Consider the following 6,000-nt stretch of genomic DNA (forward strand, 5'->3'; position numbering starts at 1 on the left):
CCTGCATGCCCTCGGATAACATCATATGGTGTTGCCGTTTGACGCGTGTTTATTGCTACGGCTCAGTCCGATAGGGCAGTTTTAACTGCCCGAATGTACTTTGTATTAAGTTGAGTTCAGGTGAGCGAGGATCATCTCTGAGCTCATCAGACTGAACTTCAAGCCACAGCTGGATGAATGAATGTGGCGGATGAGAGAGATATCTATCACAAAATGTCGTAAATTGAAGGTGCCACGGGGGCTGTCTTCAATCAAATGAGAGAATGTGAGGACTTGATGCCAGAACCCCCACCCCTCTCTCTGTCTGCCTGCTTTAATCTGTTTCTATTAGAGTCAGATGAGCACATATCTGTGAGAGACAGACAATGTGGTATAAGACAGTGCCAGAGTGATAATGAGCGCTCATTATGATCTATCATGTCTGGACATGGGTGTCCTTCCCCTATCGATTTCTTCATCTCCGCGGTCTTTCTTGTCAGCGTGCCACTCCCTCTATCTAATTCCACTTAACCGTTGGTGCTCTTTGCGCTCCCTGCATCCATTTCAAATAGATGACTTATTAATACCATCTACTTATCTTCTCTAACGATAGAATTTAGGCTGCTTTAACCAGTGGATCCTTCTCTGCTTTGGTCGTCTTGTTTTTTTTTTCTCCCCCACCCTCCCCCAACTCCATCCACTGCCTCTCTGCCTTTGCGCCCCTCAATGCGACTGTCTGGCCTGCGTTCTCTTCCAGCATCCTCAGCAGCACTCCCTCAGACTCCAAGGTCTCGCATGCATGGTGCAAGGTCGACCACACTGGAGAGGGAAGATGGCGAGAGAGAGAGAGAGAGAGAGAGCGAGAGAGAGAGAGAGAGAGAGAGACCGTATACTTCCTATCGACCTTTAGGACACGTGGCAGAAACATTACAAGGCTGCAAGAAGAGAAGAGGAAGTGTCTGTTTTCAATATCAGCAGATCACCATCAGCTCACGGTCATGTGACACCACCTCATGCCTAAATGGCACAAACGGTTACCGACATGAAAAGCAAGCCTGTCCGTCATTTACTTTCTCCTGGTTGTGAGTCACAAAAACAAAATCTGTTGTCAACGAGTGAAAGACGCGAATACACGCTTAACCTCCAATGAAAGCGCAAACTGTGCACAACTGTCACGGATTTGGACGGTGGACTATGAGGGATGACGCACAGACATTAGACTGTTTTCTTGAACACAGAGTTTCGTTATCAAGGCATGTCTCAACTGATTGAAAAAGCTCGAGCTTGTTTCTAACCCGGTCCGGTCTTGAAGCTGTGACTAAATACTAGAGAATGGCTCACAGTTATGGTGAGACTTCCTGAAAAATGGGGAGAGTGGCGCCTCATTAGTCAAGTTCAGCACGTCCTCACACCACAGGTCACGAGTAACTGGAGACTAACTCGTAATCGCATACGAAACAACAACTTAACGGATGAGATACGAGTAGAGATTAGGCTGAAATGCTACTTGTTATATCTGACATGGCAACCTAACTAACAAACCACAGCTTCTGGCCCGAGCTCCAGTTTTCCGCTTTGACTGCAGAGAAAGGGCCGTCCGTCTATTTTTTGGCTTGCTGCTGTTCAGTGAAAGGAGTGGTTTCAGCATATTGACAGAGGTGGAGTCAGGGTGACAGTGTGCTGAGACAGGTCATCTCGGTGGAGGACGCTGGAGGAAACGCAACACCCCAGGTCTCAGCTCCTGCTGCTCCATGTGCTCAGAATACAGTCAATACTCTGCTCACTGACCTTTACATACACTCAGATACACATGAGCGTGTTAACTGCATTTCTTTTGGTGATGCCACCTTTCATGTTGGATGAGAGGTCTGCATGCAATAAGCAAAGAGGGCAACAGCACATTGCTTGCATTCAAAATAAAAGATTAATACGCAATGTATCCATACTTAAGTTTGGTTTGTTATGAGTGGAGGTTATAGATGAAATAAGTTCACATGGACAGCCGTGCACCACAAGGGGCTGCAAAAATATAATCTCTGTAAATTCTTGCTAACTTGAGTACCACCATTGTCGGTATTGTCATTGACCTCCTTGTCGCCATCAGTATCAAGTCGTCGTCTCCTCTCGACTATTAGTTTAACGGACTTATATTTTTAAATAACGTGGTTCTGAAAGTGAGTTTTAGGCGAAGGAACGCGCAACAAACAATGCCTATTGATTCCTCTGAGAGCAAACCTCCGAGAGACAATTAGATCTCTTGTTTAGCATACATGGACGGAGCTATTCACACACACACACACACACACACACACACATACACACACAAGACACAAATGCTAACCTATACAAACACACAAACCTCTATGTGTCCTGACAGAGGGTATTCTTAAGCTGTGGTGAATATCTGACTGTGTGTGCAACACTGCATCTTTGTGTGTGTGCAAGGATGTCGTAAAGTCAATGAGGATAATGGCTGGCCTTACGGTTTAATGAGTGTCTCATTGGCTCACATTTATGTTGTCTGTGTCAATGTGCTGGGACAAAGTGAAGGCTAGTTTCCACACACATAGACAGGTTACACATTTGAGGAAAAACCTGAATAAATGAGAAACATAGCAAAAGCCAGGGATGAGTGCAGATCTGTCTATCTATACAGAATATATCTGTATCATTTAGATTTTCCTGCAGGACAGGCCGTGCTAATGTACAGCTGGCTTGTATTGGGACCTGCTTGTAATGTGCCGATGGCAAACAGACCCAGAGCGGTCACAATGATGGAGACAAAGGCTATAGGCAGCGAGGTATCGGGACTGTGAGTGAGGGAATGTGACTATTGGGGCAGGGAGTGTGTTATTAAATGTCTCTGCTTCAGAGATGGAGCGGTTTAAGTTGTCCAGGCTGTAAGCAGGAGCTCCTGCAACAAGGACAGGCTTGTGTTGACACGTGTACCTCTGGACAGAAGCAAAACCAAATGAGCAGACACTTATTACTGACTCCACGGACGTGCTGCTCGCCCTGCTTGTTATCCCTGCTGTGGGGTTCCAGGTGGACACTGGCTTTGTTCCTCTATACTGCAGTATTCTGACAAACAATTATTACTGAAACGAGCAGAAGTTAACGACTTGTCGTGTCTCTGACATCGGTTGAAGTCAATTAACTTGAGCTTAGCTTGGAATTTACGCGACGTGGATGGTGTCTCACTCAGCCAGAGCCGTGTCAAACTGCTGCTGAGAGGGGGTTGAAATGTGGTCGTAACACGGTAGGAACATACAGACGAGCCCTCGTGTAATAAAGGCTTAACCTGTCAGCGCAGACTCAGCCATGCACATAATCCTGTCTGTAGGGCAGATCCTAGATCAGGGGCAACACACGTGAAATGCGGAGCAATTTGCGCCAGAGTTCACACACACACACACACACACACACACACACACACACACACACACACACACACACACACACACACACACACACACACACACACACACACACACACACACACACACACATCAATACACAGTGAGAGCAACATCATCTTCGGCATTATTAGCCATAATATTGACGTTGACAACGAGCAGCACGTTCCTCAAGCTTCTGCTAGTCAGAAAGTGATAGTCTACCAACAGCAGAGCTACTTTAGAAAAGTCTCAACAATGCAATCTGCCACACATCTGTCTGCGTTGCGCATGCTTGCATGTGTGTACATACTTGTGTGTGTGTGTGTGTGTGTGTGTGTGCTACTGTCTGAGCCACCCTGAATCCCCCTAAGTCACAACAACAACATTCCTCATCATCGCCCCAACCGCGGCCACACCACCACCACCAGGAGGAAACCCGGAGAGGCGAGGGGGAGGAGGGCAGAGGTGGTGAGGAGAGGGACAAAGAAAGAGGGGAGAGAAGGAAGGCTAAAGTTTAAAGCTCTGAAGATCCCCTGGCTTTCGCATACCAGATGGACTCGAGCAGAATCATGCCTTGCTGTTACTCAGACAGTCTTTTGGACTCTCTGACAGAATGAATGCAACAAAACATTGAAAGGACTGCGTCGGCCAAATAGTCGGATATTATCGCACATAAGAAAACCCCGTTAATCTTAGACAAACTAAACTTAACTCAGTAAAGAAAGACACACATCTCACGTTATCTCCCAAAGCCTTAATAAAGTACAAGACTACTTACTTCCACTCCAGTTAACAAATCGGACAGTAAAATCCCTTTATTTACTGGGTCTCCTTCACCCTGTCTCTCTCGTTCTTCCCCCTCTTTCTTTCTGTCTTCAACTTTCTTCCTCTCTCTCAGTTACTCCCCCTTCTGTCAGACGCATGAAAACACTCACTTAGTCACACACACACACACACACACACACACACACACACACCCACACAAACTAAAGTACACACTCCCACAGACAGAGTCACCCTCTCACACACTCTCGCCTCCCGCGACCCGGAATGCCTGGCAAGATCCGACTGTACTGAAATACTGCGCTCACCATATAAGGTAGCAGCAGCCTCACATGTCACACGTAATTTACATGCAGCGGGGCGGGAGTTTGCCTTGCACGGCACACACACACACACACACTCACACACACACATGCAAAACCATGCTTCCCCCCCTTTTACACTGACGCAGCAAGGGAGGGAAGAGTGATCCAAGAGAATCACATTCTACCATCCTCCTTGTTAACCGAGCCCTGCAGGATAACTCCTAACATGTCCAACGTTGAGTCAGACGGAGGGAATGAAAGCTGAGTGGGCGAGCTATTGATCCTCTTCGCTGCTTCCTGGAACAACCGTGGCCCTCCAAACACACACACACACACACACACACACACAAACGCGTGCGCACGCACACCAGCAAATTTCTCCTGTTAACCAGCGCTACCCTCAGGAAGTAGCTATTGTGTGACAGTCTGCTTTGAGCCAAGAATGTGCCTTACTGTGCGTGCAAGTGTGTGTGTGAGCATGTATCTATAAAACAAGCCGTAACAAATCGAGGTTAACCCTCTGGCCCACATACTGAACACACAGACATACGGCAGACACTAAAGCAAACAATCCCCATATCTCTACCTATGTTCCACTGCACAGGCGCTTACTTTGGGAAGTAAAGACTGCAGCACACACAGGAAAGGAAAGATCAACCAATGAGACAAGGAGGAGGGTTATGAACCAAGCTCTTACCTCTCACATTGCTCTCCAGTTTGTGTGTGTGTGTGTGTGTGTGTGTGTGTGTGTGAGTGTGTGAGTGTTTGCTTCCGCGTGTCGATTGACTCTGTGTTTATGCGTGTGTTCAGACAGGCCGCGACAGCAGACCCCCAGGCACCGGCTGGACCATTCTCAGGCAGGCAGGCAGAGCGCAGCAAGGCAGAGCGACTGGCAGAAGACAGGCAAAGCGAGTGAATCGGCAGCGAATGAGTAGAGGAGCTGTGCGGAGCCGAGCACCACGGGGAGAGAGCGAGAGGGAGAGAGAGAGAGAGAGAGAGAGGAGGAGTGTTTGCCTGTGTGATTTTGTCTGTCTGTGTGAGTGTGTGTGTGTGTGTGTGTGTGTGTGTGTACGTTGCAGCATTGGCTGTGTGCGCTAGTGTCTCCCCTCCCCTGCCTCCTGAAGTGGCTGTACTGAGCTGCGCTGAGACGGGCTGGGCTGTGTCTCTACTGACTCACCAGCCTCTGGATCGTCCGTCTGCTGCCCGAGGAAAGTGGTGCTCGCTGGGTGGCAGTAGCAACAGCTGTGGTGGAGGAGGAGGAGGAGGAAGAAGAAGAAGAGGAGGGAGCCCTGACTGCACTGGGCACATACAGATCCTGCAGTCCCCTCTCCCTCCCTCTCTTCCTCGCTGAAGGCTGGCCACGCCCCCCTAAAACAACACCAGGAAGTGCTGGTTCAGTTACAGCAACACTGCCCTTGCTTATCCAGTGAATACTGAGGCAGGAGAGACAGGGGAGCGGGAGGGAGGAAGGAAAAATGTTGGAAGAGCATAGCAAGAATGTAAAGAAAGAGAAAAGAGTAAACATGGAAGCAAGG

At 48.3% G+C, this 6,000-nt stretch overlaps 1 protein-coding gene across 13 annotated transcripts in view; it reads right to left on the bottom strand.

Annotated features, from left to right (window-relative positions):
* Positions 1 to 5,368, bottom strand: part of mbnl1 (muscleblind-like splicing regulator 1) — a 32,088-nt gene extending 26,720 nt beyond the window's left edge. For 12 of the 13 annotated variants that reach the window (XM_079173106.1, XM_079173105.1, XM_079173102.1 and 9 more), the window contains exon 1: positions 4,156 to 4,302. The gene's annotated coding sequence lies outside the window, so the exon portion shown is untranslated. Of the gene's footprint in view, positions 1 to 4,155; positions 4,303 to 5,162 lie in introns of those variants that run through there. The other variant, XM_079173107.1, reaches the window with a different exon arrangement.
* Between the last annotated feature and the right edge of the window lie 632 nt (positions 5,369 to 6,000).

The sequence above is a fragment of the Pholis gunnellus genome (assembly GCF_910591455.1).
Source record: "Pholis gunnellus genome assembly, chromosome: 14".
Lineage (NCBI taxonomy): Eukaryota > Metazoa > Chordata > Actinopteri > Perciformes > Pholidae > Pholis > Pholis gunnellus.